Source organism: Lithobates pipiens, unplaced genomic scaffold (assembly GCF_037356315.1).
Source record: "Lithobates pipiens isolate NorthernLeopardFrog02 unplaced genomic scaffold, aLitPip1_a1.2 Scaffold_19, whole genome shotgun sequence".
In the NCBI taxonomy this organism is placed as follows: Eukaryota; Metazoa; Chordata; class Amphibia; order Anura; family Ranidae; genus Lithobates; species Lithobates pipiens.
Window position 1 is genome coordinate 137,114,543 of NW_027507764.1, and position 24,153 is coordinate 137,138,695.

The window sequence follows — 24,153 nt, forward strand, 5'->3', positions numbered from 1 at the left end:
GTAATTCACAGACTGACGCAGCTTCTCTCTTTAGACCATTGGGTTGTTATGCCACCTTCAGGAGAGCACTTGGCATTACATGCTAACATGTGACAATAAAACTAGAACTTTCTAGTTCGGCCCAAGGGGCGGTCCCTTAGGTAACAACCCCTCAGCATGCTACTGCAGCCTCAGTACGTCAACAAGCAGTATAACGTAAAGAAAAATATGAGGGGCGGGTGCTGTGTCAGTCGGTGAATTACAGAGAAAAGGATTTTACGGTGAGTACAAAAAATCTGATTTTCTCTTATATTCACCGACTGACACAGCTTCCCTCTTTAGACCATTGGGACGTCTCCAAGCAGTGCCAAAAAGAGGGGTGGGAAAACTGCAAAAATACTTCATCCACCATGGCATGTGGGAGCTAGTACAAACTTTACCCACAAAAAAAACTACAGTGTGTAGAATAACCACCACAACAAAAACAGGGTGCTCCTCAGAGAAGCACTACCCTCAAACCGCACCAAAACTGTGGCAACAAATGCAACAATGCATTAACTTAAAGGTACTGTATTTTTACCCCCCCCCCCAAAAAAAAAAAAACAGGAAAAAAATTGTATGTGCAACTGCCATTATACAGCCGCCTGCAAAACTTTGCGGTCAAAACAGGCATCAGCCGATGCACTGACATCTACCTTGTAGAATTTTTTAAAAGTGTGAACAGACGACTAAGTCGCCACTTTACACACTTGAGCAACAGACACTTGATGACGGAAGGCCCAAGACGTTCTGATTGTCCTTGTAGCGTGGGCCATGACCGGAAAGGGGGCACCTGCCCCTTCAAGGCATAGGCCTGTAAAACAATCTTTCTAATCCACCTGGAAAAGGTGGCCGACGAGACTACCATGCCTTTTTTCGGACCAGCCACCGAAACAAACAAGGAGTCTGACTTCCGGAAGGGAGCCGTGACAGACAAATACCGCACAGAGCCCGAACCATGTCCAGGGAATGGAGGACCACCTCCTTAGGATGTGTTGGCTTAGGAGATAGAGATGGTAACACAATGCTTCATTGATGTGGAACGCCAAAATCATCTTCGACAGAAAAGACGGTTGCGGACGCAACACCACCCTATCCTGTGGATAACCAGATAGAGCAACTTTCAAGACAAGGCCGCCAGTTCCGAAATCCTCCTGGCCGAGTAATGGCCACTAGAAAGACCACTTTCTGGGAAAGAGTCAACGGGAATCTCTCCGATATATTCAAATGTTGGTTTCCGAAGCGCCACTAACACCATATTCAAACCCCACGGGGGTAACGGCGGAAGCAGTGGAGGAACTACATGTTGGACCCCTTGAACAAAAGCGCTCACTAGAGAGTGAGACGCCAGGGTTCGCTGAAAAAAAGACAGCCAAAGCTGATATTTGTCCCTTAAAGCGGGAGTCCGCCGTTTTTTTTTTTTTAAAGCCAGCAGCTACAAATACTGCAGCTGCTGACGTTTAAAATAATGACACTTAACCGCCCAGCGCGCCCGCGATGTTGGCACCCGAAGCCGATCTCTTGATCATCTCTCGGGTGCTGCCGCCGCCATCTTGGGTATGGGAATCAGGAAGTGGAGCCTTTCGGCTTCATTTTCCGGTTCCCTACTGCCCATGCGCAAGTCGCGCTGCCCAATAAGGATGGTCCCCGCTGTCTCTGGGATCCGTGTGTTTCCCAGCAGGCAGCGGGGGACCTTCGGAAAGGGGCGTACCTTCTGTAGAATCTACGCCGGAAGTGGGTGCAGATACCTGTACCTGCACCCCCCTCCCCCCTGAAAGGTGCTAATTGTGGCGCCGGAGGGGGGGGGGGGGTTCAAATGAACGGAAGGTCCACTTTAGGGTGGACCGCCGCTTTAATGGTGCTTAAAACCAATTTCTGTTTTACATCTTGCTGTAGAAACAGCAGGATCCTGGATACAGAAAAGGAGCGCAGATGCCATCCTTTCTCCTCACACCTGGAGATGTAGGCCTTCCAGGTACGATGATATATCTTCCGAGAAGAAGATTTCCGTGCTCTCAGCATAGTTGGGATCACAAAGTCCGAAAGACCCCGGTTCCTCCACACCTGGCTCTCAATAGACATGCCATTAAGGCAGGTTGGAGAATCGGACCTTGAGACAGAAGGTTCTCTCACAATGACAGTTGCCAGGAAGCGTCTGCCACCAGGCACACTAGGTCTATGTACCAAGGAAGCTGAGGCCAATCTGGGCAATCAGTATTACTGGGATCCCCTTGGCTTCCACTCTGCGAAGCAGATGTGGTAACAGTTTTAGCGGAGGAAAGGCGTAGATCAGCTGGTACTGATCCCACGGAGCCACCAGCGCGTCTGACGCGTCTGCCCACGGATCCCTTGTCCTGGACACGAATCTCGGCACCTTCCGATTGAGACGGGAGGCCAGAAGATCTACGTCTGGTGTGCCCCACGCAGGCACAGTAGCCTGAACACCCTGGATGCAACGCTCATTCTCTTGGGTCCAGCATCTGGCGACTTAGATAGTCCGCCTGCCAGTTCTCCACTCCCGGGATGTAAATAGTCGACAGGGCCGGTACATGTCGCTCTGCCCACCGAAGTAAGTGAGCGACCTCTCGTGCGGCGGCCGAGCTTCTTGTTCCTCCTTGGTGATTGACATATGCCACAGCCGAGGCGTTGTCTGGCTAGATCCTGATCGAACGCCCTCGCAGTCTCATCGAATGTGGAGAGGCATAGCCTGATTGCTCTCAGATCAAGCAGATTGGATTCCTCCGTCGACCAGAGGCCCAGAGTCGACTGAACTCCCATTACTCCACCCCAGCCAGATAGGCTGGAGATGGTTGTGATCACCGCCCATTTCAGAGGTAGGAACGAATTCTCGGTCTGAAGTACCAGGGACCTAAGCCACCAGATCAGGGAATCCCTAACTGGCTGACCTGAATCTGTCGATCCAGGGACAACGGAGATTTGTCCTATTTCGTCAAAATCTCCTTCTGCAGAACTCTGGTATGGAACTGGGCATACTGGGTACTGCCTCGCAGGAGGCCACCATGAGTCCCAGGACTCGCATGCAGAAGCGTAGCGACGACCACTTGCGGTTCATCAGCAGTTTTATTGTGGCTCTGAGAGTCTGCAGCTTGTCTGAAGGGAGAAACACTCTCGCTTCCATGGAGTCCAGCAGCAAGCCTAGGTACTCCAAACGCTGAGTCGGAACGATCACCGACTTCTTTAGGTTCAACAGCCACCCAAATTCCTGCAGGGTCTGCATGGTGATCACCACATCCTCCTCTAACTCTGAGGCGGAAGATGCTCTCAGGAGGAGATAGTCTAGGTAACCTACGACCGCGGTCCCGCGTTGTCCAGGCAACGCCAAAAGCTTGTAAAAGACTCGGGGGACGGATGTTAAACCAAAGGGAAGAGCCACACACTGGTAGTGGGTTTCCCCAACTGCAAATCGCAGAAACCTCTGATGCTGATGGCATAAGGGTATGTGCCGGTATGCATTCTGGATGTTCAAAGATGCCAGGGATTCCCCTTGATGGAGTGGAGCGAATACTGAGCGAACTCATTCCATTCTGAACCGCTGTACTTTTACTAAGTAACTGAGGGCTTTTAGGTCCAAGATTGGACGTACCCCTTCCTTCTTGGGGACTACAGTTTAAGGTAGAATGTGAATTCTATGGTGGTAGCTATGGCGCTCTCCTGTGACAGCAAATAAAATACATACTACATGTGAATTACAAGTGCTAACGTTAATGAACAACCTTCTTAGACGTCGTCTGGAGCGCTCCAGACGACGTCCAATGACGAAATGCGTAGGGCGTGGCCTAACGTGTACACACTCTCTCTCACAAGGCGGCACCAGTGATTGTATTTTACAACGTTCTTTTACCTCTGAATTACAATAAAGGCAATAGTCTCAAACAATACTACACTATGGATGTTTTATTTTCTTATATAACACAAGGAAATGAGGAGCAACTGAATATTACCCGGACCAGCTTTACATAGCGACACAGGGGCTCACACTGTGGAGGCGAGTTAACCCCTGCAGGGGCAGGGGAGCTGGTGAGTGCGGCAATTTGTCTTATGCACGGAAAACGCACCGGTTACAATTCAGGATACACCAGACACTGAGCATAAGTCACTTTGATTGAATTTCTGTGGAACTTTTTGAAGTCATTTTTGTTTTCTAATGGACTTTATTGTGTGAAGATGATATGTTTCATAAGCTTTATATGCACTTATTTTGCACTAAAAGCACATAAGCACTTTTGATTACACATAGCTGTGAAATATAGAGTACATTTTTTCAGCATTTTTTTGTTTTCAACCTGCAATCTGCACTGTAGCAATTACATAGGAGTTTATTTGTTGCATTAGCACTAGCACTTTAAGAAGGTTGTTCATTAACGTTAGCACTTGTAATTCACATGTATTATACGTATTTTATTTGCTGTCATAGGAGAGCACCATAGCTACCATCACAGTATTCACATTCTCCCCCAACCTATTAGGCTGGTATTATCTGGTAGTGGCAGCCTCCATTATATATATATATATATATATATATATATATATATATATATATATATTATATATATATATTTATATTTATATTATATACATTTTATAATTTCAGATTTTTATTGCTTCTTCTAATATTCATCTTCCAAAAAGTTTTCTGTCTCCATAGCGCAAACCTTACCCCCCTTTACAGTTTGAGTAGAACCCCTGGAAACATTCCTTAGCCTTCCTGGCCTGTGGGAGTAGTGTACTCTTACCACCTGTGGCATTTTTAATAATGTCATCCAAACAGGCTCCAAAGAGCTGGTCGCCAAGGAAGGGTAGATCCATCAGGGCTTTCTTGGATGCCTGGTCAGCCGACCAGCATTTTAACCAAATCAGGTAGCTCAGCACCACTGCTGACACTGAAGCCCTGGATAACAGAGGTATCCAAGGCCACGTCACAAACATACTTAAGGCCTGCACTAGTTGGTCTGCTAGTTCCACACAGACAGGAGAAGCCTGTTCTCCCAATTCGCGGTGCAACAGTTTTGCCCACTCAGTGTCTGCGACACAAGTGCAGATGCCAGTACTGGTCGCATGGTTGACCCTACAACCGTAAACAACCGTAAACAAAGAACGAGCCACTGCCTCGGCCTTCCTGTCTGTGGGATCCTGTCTGTGGCGATCTGAGAGAAAGTTCAGCCCATCCTGAACGAGGAGAGGACGCTGGTGCTGTCTGTTTGCCGCTTCTCCAGGGGTGTGAGGAGTGTGAAGAGTGTGAGGGCTGAGCCAGGAAGAGGTGCGGCTGACCCGCAGCATGAGAGGTTGCAGTGTCACTACTCATGATGGCTCCAAACCCCGCTGAATCCATCCCATCCTCTGGCTGGTTAAACTGGATACTAGCTTTCAGTGAAACGCCGGATGATCAGTGATCACCTCCCCCCAGTGGCGCCTCCTATGACCCCGGCCAACAGACTGTTTTGATAAAGAGGAAGCTCTGTGACTGAAGCCGTGCTGTGGATCCAAGTCAAGGGGAGACTCGGCGGTCAGCTGAGTGAAGATTCTTTGACAGCAGTGATAAGCAGGGACAGGTAATGGGGAGGAATGAGAGTGGAATGTTACTGGAGACTCTGAAGCTATGTCGGCTGTGTCGCTGTGATTAGAGACCAGAAACTTGCTTGTTAGTATTCCTACTGGCCAACATACCTGCCTGTCTAATAGACTTAGCTATCTGCATATTTAATGGTCTATATACCTTCCTGGCTGTATACTTACCTGTCGGTACCCCTGCTTGGCTGTAGACCTGCCTGTTTTTAAGAGACTTGCAAATCTGTACATTTGATGACCTGCACATCTATTTTTCAGTATCCCTGTTTGTATACCTGTCTGTTTATAGACTTTATAGACTTGTCTATCTGTATATTTGGATGGTCTGTACATTTCCCTGTTTTTTTTGCACACCTGCCTGTTGGTACCCCCTGCTTGCTAGTATATCTGCCTGTTGGTACTCCCAGAGAGTGGAGTGGTGACCAGAGAACTATGTTGAGTTACTCTGTCAACAAGCTGATAAATCTCAGCAGTTTTTTCACCCCATCGTGCATTGCAGTGATAAAAAAATTGAGCCTTCTCCGCCGTCCGCGCTACATCCATAGAAGTTCTCGCAGAAAGTTTGTCTGTTTACAGACAAGTCATACCATCCCGGCTCTATGGTCAAAAACACGAACTGTTATTCCACGCATGCGTCATCAGAGTGCTGTCTCTTATCGGATATGTAGTGTGGACGTTTCCATGTAAACACCTTTTAGTGAGCTGAATAGGAAATGTGGAGTGGATTTTAGTCTGCTACGGCCAGTGCAAAGACTTGTTGCATCATCAAGTAGTAAAATTGAACTTTTAAATGCACAGTCTATTATAAATAAGTCCTGTTTCATTCATGATCATATCCTGGATAAATGTCTGGACTATATGTTCCTTACAGAGACCTGGCACCAACCAAATACATTTTCCTCTTTAAATGAGAGCTGTCCCCAAGGATATAGCTACTTTCAAAAAGCTTGTAGCACAGGGCGTGTTGGGGGCTGGTCAGTCATTTATCCCAGCGATCTGGAGCTATCTCTGCAGCTATTACCTGAACTGTCTTCATTTGAATGCCTTGCATTTAAATGCAAGTCCCCTTCACCTGTGCTGTTTTTCCTTATTTATCGACCACCAAAACCAAACCCATCATTTATTACTGAGATGTCAAATCTTCTCACAACTTTCTGCACATCCTCTGCCGACGTTATAATTTTGGGCAATATGAACATCTACGTTGACACCCCTTCCTGCTGTTTTGCAGCTGAATTTCTTCAACTACTGGATTGTTTTAACTTAAAGCAACTTGTTGGTGTCCCCACACATACCAGGGGGCATATCTTGGATCTGGTCATTACAAACTCTGCTCCTCTTTACAACCTGCCATCTCTATGAATTTGCCATCCCCTTCTGGCCTTTGCAGGCCTAAGCAGAACATCTGTTTTAGAAACCTAAAAAACAAACTCAGACCTTTTGGCAGCAGACTTTGAGCATCTTCCACATATTTTTAATTAGCTGACGAAGCAGTGGATTATTACAACAGTAAACTTAGCAGCCTCTTGGACCTCCATGCCCCTGTTAAAACAATAACAGTCACCTTCACCCATTCAGCTCCCTGGTTTACATGATGAGCTTTGTAAGATGAAGGCAGCAGGGCGGGTCCTTGAGCGGCGCTTCAAAGCCTCTAGCCTCACTGTTCATAAAAAAATTTACAGGGAGCACCAACAAAAATATGCACAGTCTCTTAAAGAGGCAAGGTCACAGTTTTACTCAAATGCCATCAGAAATAGCCCAGGAAATTCTAAGCAGCTTTTCTCCACTATAAACCACCTTATTAAACCAAAATCCCCCCACTTACTGCCCTTACAGAAGAGCAGTGCAATAAATTTATGGATTTTTTCACTTCAAAAATTGCACATATTCGTTCTGCCCTTTCTGGTCCTCCCACCCAAATTGTTCCCCCAACACAGATAATTTCTCAACCTTTAACAAGTTGCCGACCGCCGCACGCCGATGTACGTCGGTAGAATGGCACGGGCAGGCATAAGGACATACATGTACGTCCCTTGCCTCCCGCGGGTCGGGGGCCCGATCGGGCCCCCGCCCGGTGCCTGCGGCGGTCGGTTTTCGTCCGGGAGCGATCCGGGACGAGGGTGCGGCCATTCATTCATGGCCACCCCCTCGCGATCGCTCCCGACGAATAGAAATCCCCGGTGACATCACTTCCTCTCCTGTAATGTAAACACAGGAGAGGAAGTGATGTATTCTCTCCTCCGTGTCGGTATTTTTCGTTCCGACACGGAGGAGAGCGGATCGGTGAGTTGCACCAACACTCTACACACACAGTAGAACATGCCAGGCACACTCACACCCCCCCTTTACCCCCCGATTACCCCCCCCAATTACCCCTGCCCCCCAGTCACAGTGACACCAATGTCATTTTTTTTTTTTTTTTGCATTGGTGTCATTTGTGACTGTAATAACTGTTAGGGCAGTTAGAGTTAGCCCCCTTTAGTTCTAATGTACCCCCCTAACCCCCCCAATAAAGGTTTAACCCCGTGATCACCCCCCGTCGCCAGTGTCACTAAGGCTGGGTTCACATTGCAGCGGTTTATGAGAACGAATGTGATTCGCACCGCACTGCAGTGCAAATCACATCCGATCTCTGTGCGATTCGAGTTCAGCCATTCGCCGCACCCGCCGCAAATTCGCACGGGACCCTTTTTTTGGCCCGCAGCAGAATCGGATCGCATGGGTGTTCACACCATGCAATCCGAGTTTGCAGATCGCACTGCGATATGCGAACTGATCTGGGGGTGTCAGTAACATTTCACTGACACTCCCAGCAGTTCGCATAGGGCAGTGTGAACTGCCGCCGGGAGGCATGCGATGCGGGAACCCGCCGCGGATTCGCGGCGTTTCCGCATCGCTCCAGTGTGAACCCAGCCTAATAAGCGATCATTTTTCTGATCGCCGTATTAGTGTCACAGGTGACGCTAGTTAGGCAGGTAGGTATTTAGGTTCGCCGCAGCTTTTTATAGCGCCAGGGACCCCCATATACTACCGCATAAAGCCCCCTGATTGCCCCCTAGTTAACCCTTTCACCAGTGATCACCATATAACTGTTACAGGTGACGCTGGTTGGTTAGTTATTTTTTTATAGTTTCAGGGCACCCGCCATTTATTACCTAATAAAGGTTTAACCCCCTGATCACCCGGCGGGTGTCATTTGTGACTAATAACTGTTAGGGCAGTTAGGGTTAGCCCCCTTTAGTTCTAAGGTACCCCCCTAACCCCCCCAATAAAGGTTTAACCCCGTGATCACCCCCCGTCGCCAGTGTCACTAAGGCTGGGTTCACATTGCAGCGGTTTATGAGAACGGATGTGATTCGCACCGCACTGCAGTGCAAATCACATCCGATCTCTGTGCGATTCGAGTTCAGCCATTCGCCGCACCCGCCGCAAATTCGCACGGGACCCTTTTTTTGGCCCGCAGCAGAATCGGATCGCATGGGTGTTCACACCATGCGATCCGAGTTTGCAGATCGCACTGCGATATGCGAACTGATCTGGGGGTGTCAGTAACATTTCACTGACACTCCCAGCAGTTCGCATAGGGCAGTGTGAACTGCCGCCGGGAGGCATGCGATGCGGGAACCCGCCGCGCATTCGTGGCGTTCCCGCATCGCTCCAGTGTGAACCCAGCCTAATAAGCGATCGTTTTTCTGATCGCTGTATTAGTGTCACAGGTGACGCTAGTTAGGCAGGTAGGTATTTAGGTTCGCTGCAGCTTTTTATAGCGCCAGGGACCCCCATATACTACCGCATAAAGCCCCCTAATTGCCCCCTAGTTAACCCTTTCACCAGTGATCACCATATAACTGTTACAGGTGACGCTGGTTGGTTAGTTATTTTTTTATAGTTTCAGGGCACCCGCCATTTATTACCTAGTCTCACTAGTGTACCCCTAAATTTAGGGGTGTCTACTTTCCAAAATGGGGTCATTTGGGGGGGGTTTGTGCCATCTTGGCATTTTATGGCCTTCAAAACTGTAACGCCCTTAGAAAGCCTGAAGGCGGTGCTTGGTTTTCGGGGCCCCGTACGCGGCTAGGCTCCCAAAAAGTCCCACATATGTGGTATCCCCGTACTCAGGAGAAGCAGCAGAATTTATTTTGGGGTGTCATTTCACATATGCCCATGGCATGCGTGAGCAATATATCATTTAGTGACAACTTTGTGAAAAAAAAAAAAAAAAAAGTTTGTAATTTTCCCGCAACTTGTGGCAAAATATAAAATATTCCATGGACTCAACATGCCTCTCAGCAAATAGCTTGGGGTGTCTACTTTCTAAAATGGGGTCATTTGTGGGGGTTTTGTGCCATCTTGGCATTTTATGGCCTTCAAAACTGTAATAGGTAGTGAGAAGTGAACTCAAAAATTTACGCCCTTAGAAAGCCTGAAGGCGGTGCTTGGTTTTCGGGGCCCCGTACGCGGCTAGGCTCCCAAAAAGTCCCACATATGTGGTATCCCCATACTCAGGAGAAGCAGCAGAATTTATTTTGGGGTGTCATTTCACATACGCCCATAGCATGTGTGAGCAATATATCATTTAGTGACAACTTTGTGTAAAAAAAAAAAAAAAATTTTTTTTTTGTCATTATTCAATCGCTTGAGGCAAAAAAATAAAATATTCAATGGGCTCAACATGCCTCTTATCAATTTCCTTAGGGGGTCTACTTTCCAAAATGGGGTCATTTGGGGGGGTTTTGTACTGCCCTGCCATTTTAGCACCTCAAGAAATGAGATAGGCAGTCGTAAACTAAAAGCTGCGTAAATTCCAGAAAACGTACCTTAGTTTGTAGATGTGACAACTTTTGCGCAAACCAATAAATATACAATTATTGACTTTTTTTTTACCAAAGACATGTGGCTGAATACATTTTGGCCTAAATGTATGACTAAAATTGAGTTTATTGGATTTTTCTAATAACAAAAAGTAGAAAATATCATTTTTTTTCAAAATTTGCGGTCTTTTTACGTTTATATCGCAAAAAATAAAAATCGCAGAGGCAATCAAATACCATCAAAAGAAAGCTCTATTTGTGGGAAGAAAAGGACGCAAATTTTGTTTGGGTACAACATTGCATGACCGCGCAATTACCAGTTAAAGCAGCGCAGTGCCAAAGTGTAAAAAGACCTCTGGTCATTTACCAGCAAAATGGTCCGGTCTGAAAGTGGTTAAACTGTTTTCTTGAGGTGTCATCAGATGAGGTGCAGATCATCAGGAAGATGAAACCTTCCAACTGTTCCCTGGACCCTCTTCCAACCTCCCTGGTAAAAATTCATATTACTGTCCTAAGTTCCCTGATCACCGCTGCTATAAATCATTCTCTCCAAGCTGGTCACATTCCCCCAGTTTTAAAAGCCGCTATTATCAGACCATTGCTTAAAAAAACCTACTCTTGCTCTGGAGGTCCTATCTAACTATAGGCCCATCTCAAATCTTTTCTTTATATCAAAAGTACTGGAGAAAGTAGTTGCCACGTGTCTTCAGGACCACCTCAAATATAACAACCTCTTTAAAAAAAAATTCAGTCTGGTTTCCTCTTTGCTCACAGCACAGAGACTGCCCTTGTTAGAGTTACAAACGACCTTCTCATATCATCTGATGCTAGCTTTCCCTCCCTCCTCATCCTCCTGGACCTTTCGGCTGCATTCGATACTGTTGACCATGGCATTCTTTTAAGTCGGCTCCACTTCACCACTCAATGACACAGCCCTCAGTTGGTTCAAATCATACCTCACAAACCGGACAGAGTATATTTCCCTGGGTCATTTAAAATCAAATCCACATACAGTTACTTGTAGTGTCCCCCAGGGGTCAATTCTTGGCCCCATTCTTTTCATTCTCTATCTCACCCCCCTTGGCCAAATTATCAGCCGCCATAAAATTTCATTCCACTGTTATGCTGATGATACACTGCTTTATGTAAATGCAACAGCTGAAAACCCATCTTCACAGTTATCTCTATCGGTACTCTCCACCTGTCTGGAGGAGATAAAGGTATGGATGGAGCACAATGTTCTTCAATTAAACACTTCCAAAACTGAAGTCATTTGATTGGCACTCTTCACCAGACCATATCATCTATAACCAGCATTTCTTTTTCTGGCTCTAACATTCCTCTCTCATCAACAGTTACAAATCTTGGTGTAAAAATGGATTCTCAACTCACTTTTGAAACCCATATAAATCATTTATGTAAGACTTCTTTCTACCATCTTCGTAACATTTCTAAACTCCGTCCTATTCTTTCTTTTTCTGATGCTGAAAAACTGGTCTCCTCCAGACTGGATTACTGTAACGCGGTTCTCATTGGGATTCCTGAAAAAAGTCTGCAGAGGCAGTACATCCAAAACTCTGCAGCAAGGATCCTTATGAGAGTGCGGAAACATGAGCACATTACCTCCATTCTCCACTCACTCCACTGGCTTCCTGTTTCTGCCCGGACTGAGTATAAGGTTTCCCTTCTTACACATCAATGTATTTATGGACATGCCTCCCCATATCTTAAAGAACTTCTTAAGTCACAAAACAGAACACGTTCCCTCCACTCCACTCACGCAAACCTTCTTCATATACCCAGAACTAGACTAAGGACAATGATAGACAGGGCCTTTTGTGCAGCTGCCCCGTGCCTGTGGAATGCCCTACCTGACATCCTTAGGGCTCCTCAATCTACTGAATGTTTTAAAAAAGGCCTTAAGACATTTCTTTTTAGTAAAGCTTTTTGTTCTTTTTAGAAGTTTGTTTTATTGTATAATTGTTAATTTTAACTTGTAGCACTTTCAGATCTCTTTGATGTAAAGTGCATTATAAATAAAATCTATTATTAAATGCAGGAGTCCCCTCTATCGGGATCGTGGTTACTTTGTTTAACCTGGGTACTGGGGGGTCCACGACTGGAGGAGCCGACCACTTCTTGAGAAGGCTTTCCTCAAAGGGGTAATGTACCCCCATATATTTGGGGACCGAAAAGGTCCGTTGCGGTCGACTCCATTCCTTGCAAATGAACTTGTCAAAATAAGTCAGATACGGGAACACCCTAGGTGAACGGGCTGGCTTATGGGACCCAAAAGGGAACGCTACATCAGCAGAGGGATCTGCTAACTCCTGAATTTTCAGGGTATCACGCACAGCTGTGATAAGTGCTCCAACAAGTGCTTTAGCGAACACGGACCAAGACAGGGACTCATCCCCACTGTCCGAATGGTCCTGGTCAGCGTCGTCTGAAATGACAGAGCAGGGGTCACCAGCCTCAGCAGGGCCCGAGCCTGCGTCAGAGCTCTCCCTGGAGGGCGGGGGCCTTTTTATAGCACCTTGCGCCCAAGCACCGCCTCCATCTTGGCAATGAACGAATTGAGGACCGCTGACAAAGCGTCCAGAGGCACTGCGCATTCCACAGGAGAACAGGTTGCAATTGCCTGGATTTCAGGGGAAGAAACACCAGTTTCTGAAGCCATGCTGACCCTACCCTGTCTGCCACCTGTTGGGGACTTAGGACAGTGATGGTCCCAACCTCCTAACTGCTGGTGGCTGAGGGACTCAACACCCTGACAGGTTCTGCACTGTCCAGGAAGTAGTGCCCGTGTTCTCTGACAGCTCCCAGGTGCAGAGGAATTCGCTCCGTGTCATTCAAAGCTGCTGCTTATGGCGCTGAAACTGCTCTGCAATGTGCTTGAGCTCAAAGAAAATGGCCGCCAAGCGTCCAGCATAAGGACATAAAGCACTGGGAAAATGGCCCCCGGACCACAGGGACACATGCCGTCTCTAGAGAATGCTGAAAAAACGCGCTCATGCTTGGAGAAAATGGCCGCCGGGGATCCAGTTTAAAGGACAAAACCACAGGGAAAATGGCCAACGAGAAACAGAAGAGCATGCTGTCCCTTGCCCATACCCAAGATGGCTGCCAACACTGAAAAACCATGAGGTACAGTGACTGAAAATGGCGTTGCTCAGCACTGCAGAGATCACAGACAGCCTCATAGGCACCTCCAGGGAAATAAAAAAACACATCATAGGACACAGCCAGCCAGTGTAGCCCCAGCACAGGTGAGAGCCCCCCCCCCCGGAGAGCCCCTATACAGACACACATACCGCTGCAGCAGTCACATGCAGCATCCCCCACGGGGGGGGGGGGGGGAGGTAGGGACAGGGAGAGGAGGGATGGAAGTGAGGGACCTCCCCCGGAATGCCCAGCTGCTCAGCCCGATCAAGGCAGGGAGAGCTGTACTTACCAGTCCTGAAGAGCTGGGAAACATTCCATCACAGACCCACTCTCTGATCAGTACAGGGAGTACTGCTGGCCTCGGCACACTGTGATGCAGACATCAGTAGCCCAGTCATATGTGCGCCCCAGAGTATAAAAGCCCATGACCACCTCTGGAGCTGAGGTATGTCGTGGGCGGCCTAGCGCGTAGCTGTAACCTGCAAACGCTCGCTGGCCAGGCTGGGGAGACTACAAGGATAAGGGTATCCAGCCTGTCACAAAGCCGGCTGTTGATAGCAGATAACAGGATCATTCATCTTGCGCAAAAAGCAAAGCTTCTGCAGAAAAAAACACGGACCGATGGGCCAGTCAGGGTTCCTAGGTCCTTCTTCTCTAGGCAAAATAAAACTGAGGCTGCAGTAGCATGCTGAGGGATTGTTACCTAAGGGACTGCCCCTTGGGCAGAACTAGAAAGTTCTATTTTTTTTTTACCACATGTTAACATGTAATGCCTAGTCCTCTCCTGAAGGTGGCATAACAACCCAATGGTCTAAAGAGAGAAGCTGTGTAAGTCGGTGAATATAAGAGAAATCATATATTTTAGAGTTGTCATGACTGCACACGATAAGGGGAACTTTTCCAGTGGAGATTAGATGAATTTCAAGTCTATGGCCATTCCCATTCCAAGTCAATCAAATTATTGATTTCTCTCAAACCGACTTGTTGGAAAAATTTCCTTCGATCAGCACTGTAGCCAATCAGCTGCAACGCCGATCAGTGCTCTCTTGGAGATGTAAAAATACATCGCAGTGGGGAGGATTCTTCCATCCACCTTGGTTGTGTGAATGAGGGAATGTGTTCAAGTGGTTGTAAACGTTCAATTAAAAAAAATTTAAAACAAAGATGCCTAAACGTACCTGCTCTGTGCAATGGTTTTACACAGAGCAGCCCTGGTCCTTTTCTTCTGGGGTGTGATGCCAGCTCTCCAGACCCCTCCTTTTCATCGGGTGCCCCACAGAAAGCAAATTTCCATGGGGGCACCTGTGCAGGCTCGCTTCTGAGTGAGGCCTGCTTCTGCATCCTTTGACACAGACAGCGGGACTTGACCCCCGCCCCCTTGTCATAGCTTTCGATTGACAGCAGCAGGAACCAATGGCTTCTGTCAATCTGTCCAATGAGGAGAGCGACAGTGGCTGGTGGGATTTAATCAGCAATGTTTTTTTGTTCTATACAAATAAAAAAAAAGTATTCATTTCTATTATAATCGAACTTTTCTTTGGTAAAAGCTTTCAATCTGGTATCATGGGACCTCTCTAGTCTTTATACAATAATTCCACATGAACTTGGGATAGAGGCTTGTTGGCAGCTGGCTGATCCAGTCCAGTATATATATATATAAAAAACACAGCAGATTGAGATTTTATTGGATTTACTCAATTGTACTTGAGGAGAACTATTTCCTTTTTAAAGATACTCATTGGTGCATCGATGGGTCTAATGTCGCACCCCCATACACAAATGCATTCATGACTATGATAGAAACATCTAATATATTTGTTATTGATATGTTCCTTAACCACTTAAGCCCCAGACCATTTTCCAGCTAAAGAACCAGGCCCCTTTTTGCGATTCGGCACTGCGTCGCTTTAACTGACAATTGCGAGGTCGTGCAACTTGGCCCCCAAACAAAATTGGCATCTTTTTTTTCCCCACAAACAGAGCTTTCTTTTGGTGGTATTTGATCGCCTTTTTTTGCGCTATAAACAAAAATAGAGCGTCAATTTTGGAAAAAAATTCAATATTTTTTAATTTTTGCTATAATAAATATCCCCAAAAAATATTAAAAAAACATGTTTTCCCTCAGTTTAAGCCGATAAGTATTCTACATATTTTTGGTAAAAAAAAAAAAAAACATCACAACAAGCGTTGATTGATTGATTTGCGCAAAAGTTATAGCGTCTACAAAATAGGGGATACTTTTATGGCATCTTTATTAATATTTTTTTTTTTTTTTACTAGTAATGGTGGCGATCAGTGATTTTTATTGTGACTGCGACATTATGGCAGACACGTCGGACAATTTTGACATATTTTTGGGACCATTGGCATTAATACAGCGATCAGTGTGATTAAAAATGCACTGATTACTGTAAAAATGTCACTGGCAGTGAAGGGGTTAACTACTAGGGGGCAGTGTAGGAGCTAAGTGTGAGCCATTTTTTTTACTGTTGGGGGCGTGGCTTGGCATGTGACGTCACTGATCGTCTTTCCCTATTAAAAGGGAACAGACGATCAGTGACAGCCACACTAGGAAGCACGGGGAGAGGTTTGTTTACACTTACCTCTCCCCGTTCTTCAGCTCTGTGACCCAATCCTGCGGCCACGGAGCGGGTCGCGAGTGCATCGGGGGCGCGCAACGTACCTGTACGTGCCTGTGCCCAGCTGTGCCATTCTGCATTGGCAGGAGGTGGTCCTTAAGTGGTTAAACATTGCCAGGGATGGTATAGATTTGTGGACAATATTTTTGCTGTATGGGATGGGGACATGGATACCCGTTTCTTATTTGATAAATATTTAACTATCTTGTTCCTGGTCTCAAATTTAATATTTAAATAGATACTACTCAGATCTCGATACTACATTAAAACTTGAAAATATGACAATCACAAGTGATCTTTATGTGAAAACTACTGATCGTAATCAATCATTAAAATTAAATTGTAATAGTTTTCATCCCCCCAATGTCTTTGCCTCCATCCCAGGGAGTCAGCTGAGGGTTCAGTGGATAGTTAGCGATCTGTTGTGCTGTAGTCAGAGGCTTGATGAGATGGAGACAAAATTGATTAATAGAAAATATCCTGAAGCCTTGGTCCAGTCCTGAAGGAACGGTCCAGTATGGATAGTATTGGGACCCCCAAAAAAATGAAACATTCGATCAAACGTATTCCCTTTATTATGCAATATCATCCTTTTTCACACAGAATTTCTAAAATAATTAACAAACATTGGAACCTACTCAGAACCAGTTATCCTATGGTTCAGGAGTTCTGGTGTCCTCCTATGTCATCTTATAGGAAAGGTAGAACAATACACAATTGATTAATTAGATCTGATCGATTTTCATCAACACCAGCAAAAACAATGTTTTTGGGACCAAAAAATCTAGGTTCATATCCCTGTTTATCACGCATTCAATGCAACTCTATGGTTAAGGGTACATTTTTCACACACCCCCATAAAGGTTTCAATATTCCTATTAGGGTACACTATACATTTTAATCATCATTTATAGTATATGCCATCAAATGTCCATGTGGATTAGTCTACATTGGTGAAACTACAAGTGAAAGATAGAATCGCAAGACACAAATATTCCATTAGGGATAAATTAACACAGCTACCACTTTCTAGACATTTTGTTGAATTTGGACATAGTGTGTCACAATTGAAATATATGGTCCTGGAGGGGATTGAAACAGAAAAGGGGTGGTGGGGGGTCGTGAATTAACCCTCAGAAGAAGATGGGTACACTGGATCAATTTTTTTAATACAATTGCCCCACAAGGTTTAAACGTGGATCTAGATCTTTATTTGTTTATAGGTCATTGATTCTGTGTTGTGACTGAACAGGTTTTTCCATCTATTTATTGAAGATATATATATTTCTATATGCATATATATGAAGATACATATCTTTCTATGCATATATATGTCTTTCATATCTGAAAATAAGATGAACTGCAAGATGACAATGAGATCTTTTTTTTTTTTTTTCATTTATTTGAAACTGGTTTGATACTGATGGCCTATTTAATTTCTAAAATGTCAAGACAGTGCAAATACCAAAATAGCCTTTTTTTTGTTTACAATGTTGTCATTTTAATAATTTATGCACACACACACACAAACATATATATATATATATATATATATATATATATATATATATATACGCACACATCCATACATACACACTATATATACACAATTTTGACATTCTTTTTATATACCAGCACCAGAGTGTATGTGCAGTGTCTCAGGCCATAGAACAGACCTTGCAAGTGTTTCTGTTGCCCACAGCAAATAATCAGCTTTATTTTTCCAGCACAGTTCCCAAATAGAACAAATATTTCCTAGTGTCTTCCCTTTAGCATAGACTCCAAGCACCGATGAATTGTGACAGTTGTGCTCTCAGTAGTCAGTTAACTATGAGAATTGCTGCACAGATTCTGCTTACTGGACTTGGTACAAATGTACTACGGCCTGTGGGAACAAGCCACTACGATCGGGAAATACTATACTCATCTAAGCATTTAAGTAGCTCTAGTGTTATTTTTTTTGCAGTGGTTTAGTAAAATTGACCTGTAACCTATTGTTCTCGCTAACTGGTGCCTGATGTAATTTAAGACAATATTGAACTGTTTCGGAATTTTTATGGTACATGGATTCCTTGTACATCCACTGGAGCCAACGTATAAACTAAACTAAAGAAAAGTGGATCACTACTCCAGAGCACCTGGTCTTAAAGCAGAGTTCCACCCAAAATATTAAATATATTAGAACTGCATGATTAAGAGTGTAATTCTTTCCCCCTCGTGATCTTAAAGCATTTTCCCGATTCTATGCAGAGTTCTCTGCTCAAGCAAAGCCGGACGAACATGAGCATCACCCGCCTGCATCGCTCTCGGAAGTGAGGTCAACAGCGCTGCGCCGTGAATGATGGAGTGTCCCTCTCCTGCGTTCCAACCACCCAGAAGTGCACCACCGGACTAACACGGGGACATAGGATCTAAAACAGAGGACCAACACCTCTCTCTATACCCAGGAATGCACGGATGACAGAACATGAATACTAATATGCTGGCTTAATTCTACTCAAATGGGAGTGTCTTTAAACCCTATAAATAAATGGTTTTATTGTATAAGCTGCACTTAGAGGGCGCTGTCCTTTCATTGTTTTTGTCCTTGTTGCAGAGCTCCTTCTAGCTTTTATGACTAGCAGACCTCTAAGGCCGCGTACACACGGGCGGATTGTCTGCCCAACTTAGTCCGCTGAACCGTGTTTCAGCGGACAATCCGCTCGTGTGTGGGCTTCAGCGGACTTTTTCAGCGGACAGGCTGACGGACTTTGTCTTTCGGAATTTCCGTAATTTTGTCCGCTGAAACTTGGTTTTGTCCGTCCAAACTTGGTTTCAGCGGACAGTCCGCTCGTGTGTAGGCAAGTTGGACGGACTAAGTATGGCGCATGCTCAGAAAGGATTTACACGGCCGAAGGTTGCATTGCAGTGTATTGGACGTCGTTTTTCTAGTCCCGTCGTACGTGCTGTACACGTCATCACGCAAGTTTTCAGCGGACTGTCTGTTCATCGTGTGTGGTCAAGTCCGTTCATTCAAAATTTGGACGGACTGTCTGTCAGATTGTCTGACGAACTTAGTTGGGCAGACAATCCGCCCGTGTGTACGCGGCCTAAGACATCAGCATCCGATATCGTCACATGGATTAATTTTGTTTACCTACAGTCATTCCTCCCCCTTAAATTCCACCCCTTTTCGTTTTTTTTTTTTTTACGCCCAGCTGTTTTTTGTACATCTATAGTTGTTATTTTGCACATCTATAGTTGTTATTTTGTACATCTATAGTTGTTATTTTAAATAATTATTGTAATTTACGTATAGAGCTTTATTCTGTGAGCACCACATTATCTCTTTCATTTTCTGCTCAAGCCGACAGCTGTCAAAAAACAAAAAAACAAAACAGGTAATCTGCCAAGTTTCACAGCATTCCTCAGTCACTGAGCGAAATATAAACATTGTAATGTTTTGTACTTTAGATCAAAAGGAATGAACTTCCGTCTGTAAATGAGGGAAGTTTAACCACTTAAAGACAACCTTTTTCTGACACTTGTTGGTTTTAAGTTAAAATAATTTTTTGCTAGAAAATTACTTGCAACCCCCAAACATTATATTTTTTTAGCAGAGACCCTAGAGAATAAAATTGTGGTTGTTGCAATATTTTATGTCACACTCTATTTGTGCAGCGATCTTTCAAATGCAATTTTGAAAAAAAATTACACTTTAAGGAATAAAAAAAAAAAAAAAAAGTAAACAGTAAAGTTAGCCCAATTTTTTTGTATAATGTGAAAGATGTTACGACGCGAGAATTGTGATCTTTATTCTAAGCAAAAAAATTATTGAAATTATCGTTGACTATAATTGTAGCATCATGCATCACGATTCAGACGTTTTCGCGATTCTGCATTGATGCTGCAAGTTGGCCAAATCAATCTCTCATTAAGTCATCAGTCGCTCCTGTGTAGTGCTCTGCCTTTCCTGCAAACGCACAGAGGCAGAGCCTGCCTGGTGGATAAAGCCTCCTCCCCTTCCCTGAAGCAGAAATGAAACTGATGATCTGACAGCCAGTAGAGGGCAGGGGGAGAGGTTCAAGGAGACCCAACATCAGGAGAGGCCTCAATGGAGGCACTGTAAGGGAGAAGAGAGGCAAAGAGGAGGGGGAATCGACTGATACAGAGCAGGTGAGTGCTAGTGTCACTGCTCACATCACCCCCCACCACCATGCCTCTGCCTGATCCCATATATCCCACCACCATCCCTCTGCCCTGATCCTATTCATCTCTCTGCTGGTTCCCATCCATTCTACCACCATGCCTCTGCCTGATCCCATCCATCCCACTATCCCTCTGCCCCTGATCCACCATGCCTCTGGCTAATCCCACCCATCCCACCACGCCTCTGCCTGATCCTCTCCATCCCTCTGCCCCTGATCCCATCCATTCCACCATCCCTCTGCCCCTGATCCTATACATCCCGCCATCCTTCTGCCCCTGATCCCCATCCATCCCTCTGCCCCTGATCCCACCCCCCCCACCACCATCCTTCTGCCTGATCCCATCACCCCACCACCATTCCTCTGTCACTATCACTTCTATTTTATGCATTTAGGACAGGAATTCATTTCAGGTCTTTATTAACCACTTACAGACCGGACCATTTTGCTGGTCAAAGACCAGACCACTTTTTGCAATTTGGCACTGCGCCGCTTTAACTGACAATTGCGTGGTCGTGCGACGTGGCTCCCAAACAAAATTGACGCCTTTTTTCCCCACAAATAGAGCTTTCTTTTGGTGGTATTTGATCACCCCTGCGGTTTTTATTTTTTGCGCTATAAACAAAAATAGAGCGACAATTTTGAAAAAAACGCATTCTTTTTTACTTTTTGTTATAATAAACATCCCCCAAAAATATATAAAAAAAAAAAATTTCCCTCAGTTTAGGCCGATACGTATTCTTCTACATATTTTTGGTAAAAAAAAAAAAAAATCACAATAAGCGATTATTGATTATCCCCAAAATAGGGATAGTTTTATGGAATTTTTATTAATATTTTTTTATTTTAATTTTTTTTACTAGTAATGGCGGCGATCAGCGATTTTTATTGTAAATGCGACATTGCGGCGGACACATCGGACATTTTTGGGAGCATTGTCATTTATACAGTAATCACTGCTATATAAATGCAGCAATTCCTGTGTAAATGACACTGGCAGTGAAGGGGTTAACCAAAGGGTGGCAGTGTAGGGGTTAAGTGTTCCTAGGGGTGTGTTACTGTGTGGGGGCTGGGCTTTCATTTAGTGAACACTGATCTCTGCTCCAATCACATGGAGCAGAGATCAGCGTCACTAGTTGCTAGGCAGAATGGGGAAATGCTGTTTACACAGCATTTCCTCCATTGAGCCGCCCGGTGAGACGATCGTGGGTATGCCCGCGGCAATCGAGTCTGCGGGACCCGCAACCGGACTCCCGGGGGTCCCAACAGGCATACGAGCCGCCCGCGGCGCGCTTACGATGGCTGGGCGGCATTGAAGATTGGACATACCTGTATGCCAATATGCCTGCCCGTGGCATTCTGCCGACGTACATCGGTGTGCGCTGGTCGGGAACTGGTTAAAACAATCTACTGAGCAGCCCAGAACTAGTTTGTGAGAGAGTCAGTCTATTTCACATTTTCAAACCTCTTACAGCAAAGAAGCCTTTCTGTTTTTCCTCTAGATGTAAAGAATGCCCCTTTGTTCTCTGTAATGAACTGAAAGGGAAGAACTTGTAGCCCTCTTTTGGGATGGTTATGAGAATTACCCTCCCCAAATAGAAAATTGGGCTAAGCTAATGAAAATAAAAAAATTGAGTTCTTCTGAATTTTTGAAAAAAAAAACATACGCAGTAATCTTGATGCATCACAGAATCTAATCAAATCGTGGACAGGATAATCATAATCGAATCGTGAGACCAGTAAAGAAGGTGTGTACCCCTATTTATATATTTTATATATTATTTATTTTACACATACATACACACACACACACACATATACATATATATATATATATATATATATATATATATATATATATATATATATATATACACACACACACACCTGCAGCTGTGCTCATAAGTTTACATATCCTGGCAGAATTTATGATTTCTTGGTAATTTTCCATAGAATATGAATGATAACAAAAACTTTTCGTTCACTCATGGTTAGTGTTTGGCTGAAGCGATTTATTATTAATCAACTGTTTTTACCCTTTTAAAATCATAATCACAACAAACTACCCAAATGACCCTGATCAAAGGTCTACACACGCTGGTGATTTTTGATTGATAACATGCACACAAGTTGACACAAAGGGGTTTAAATGGCTATTAAATGTAACCATCCACACCTGTGATCTGTTTGCTTGTAATATGTGTGTGTGTGTATATAAAAGGTCAATGTGTTTCTGGACTCCTGACAGACCCTTGCATCTTTCATCCAGTGCTGCACTGACGTTTCTGGATTCTGAGTCATGGGGAAAGAAAAAGAATTGTCAAAGAATCTGCGGGAAAAGGCAGTTGAACGGAAAAACAGGAAACTTAGATAAAAAGATATTTAAGGAACTGAGAATGCCAATCAGAAGCATTCAAATGAATCAAGAATTTGAAAATTAGAGGTTCTGTTGAAACCAAACCACAGTCAGGTAGACCAAATAAAATTTCAGCCATAACTGCAAGGAAAATTGTTTGAGATGTAAAAACAAAACAAAAAAAAAACCCAAATAACTTCATGTGAAATACATGGCTCTCTGAAAACATGTGGTGTGGCTGTTTCAAGATGCACAATAAGGAGGTACTTGAAGAAAGATGGGCTGCATGGTCGATTTGTCAAAAGAAAGCCATTACTACGCGAATGTCACAACGTATCCCGCTTACAATACGCCAAACAGCACAGAGATGAGCCTCAAACCTTCTGGCACAAAGTCATTTGAAGTGATGAGACCAAAATTTTGCTTTTTGGCCACAACCATAAACACATCATTTGGAAAGGAGTCAGCAAGGCCTATGATGAAAAAGTACACCATTCCTACTGTGAAACACAGAGATGGATCGCTGATATTTTGGGGATGTGTGAACTACAAAGGCACAGGAAATTTGGTTAAAATTGATGGCAAGATGAATGCAGTTATCAAAAAATACCGGAGAAACATTTGCATTCATCAGCCAGGAAGCGGCGCATGGGACATACTTGGACATTCCAACATTACAATGATCCAAAACACAAGGCCAAGCCGACCTGTCTTGGCTACAGCAGAATAAAGTGAAGGTTCTGGAGTGGCCATCTCAGTCTCCTGACCTCAATATCATTGAGCCACTCTGGGGAGATCTCAAACATGCAGTTCATGCCAGACACAGGAACTGGAGGCTTTTTGCCAAGAGGAATGGGCAGTTTTATCATCTGAGAAGATAAAGATGGTCATTATGGTAGTTTCTGTTGTGATTATAATTTAAAAATAGTAAACACAGTTGATTGATAATAAATGGTTTCAGACAAACACTAACCATGAGTGAAAGAAAAGTTTTTGTGTTATCATTCATATATATTCCAGCAGGATAATGCACAACGTCACATAGCTCAAATCATCTCAAACTGCTTTCTTGAACATGACAATGAGCTCACTGTACTCCATTGGCCTCCACAGTCACCAGATCTCAATCCAATAGAGCACCTTTGGGGTGTGGTGGAGTGGGATATTTGCATTACGTATGTGCAGCCGACAAATTAGTAGCAACTGCGTGATGCCATCATGTCAATATGGACCAAAATCTGAGGATTGTTTCCAACACCTTGTTGAATCTATGCCATAAAGAATTAAAGCAGTTCTGAAGGCAAAAGTGGGTACAACCTGGTACTAGCGTAGTGTACCTAATAAAGTGGACGGTGGAGAGTATATATTGTATATACACACACACATATATA

General features: G+C 44.5%; 1 protein-coding gene and 1 long non-coding RNA gene across 3 annotated transcripts in view; one reads left to right on the forward strand and one right to left on the reverse strand.

The window, feature by feature from the left end:
* GSDME (gasdermin E) overlaps positions 1-24,153 on the reverse strand; it is a 359,256-nt gene that overhangs the window by 43,498 nt on the left and 291,605 nt on the right. The gene's annotated exons all lie outside the window — the stretch shown is intronic.
* Positions 5,439-18,766, forward strand: LOC143996315 (uncharacterized). Its single transcript, XR_013277525.1, has 2 exons — positions 5,439-5,588; positions 18,470-18,766. It is a non-coding gene; the product is annotated as an uncharacterized LOC143996315 (long non-coding RNA).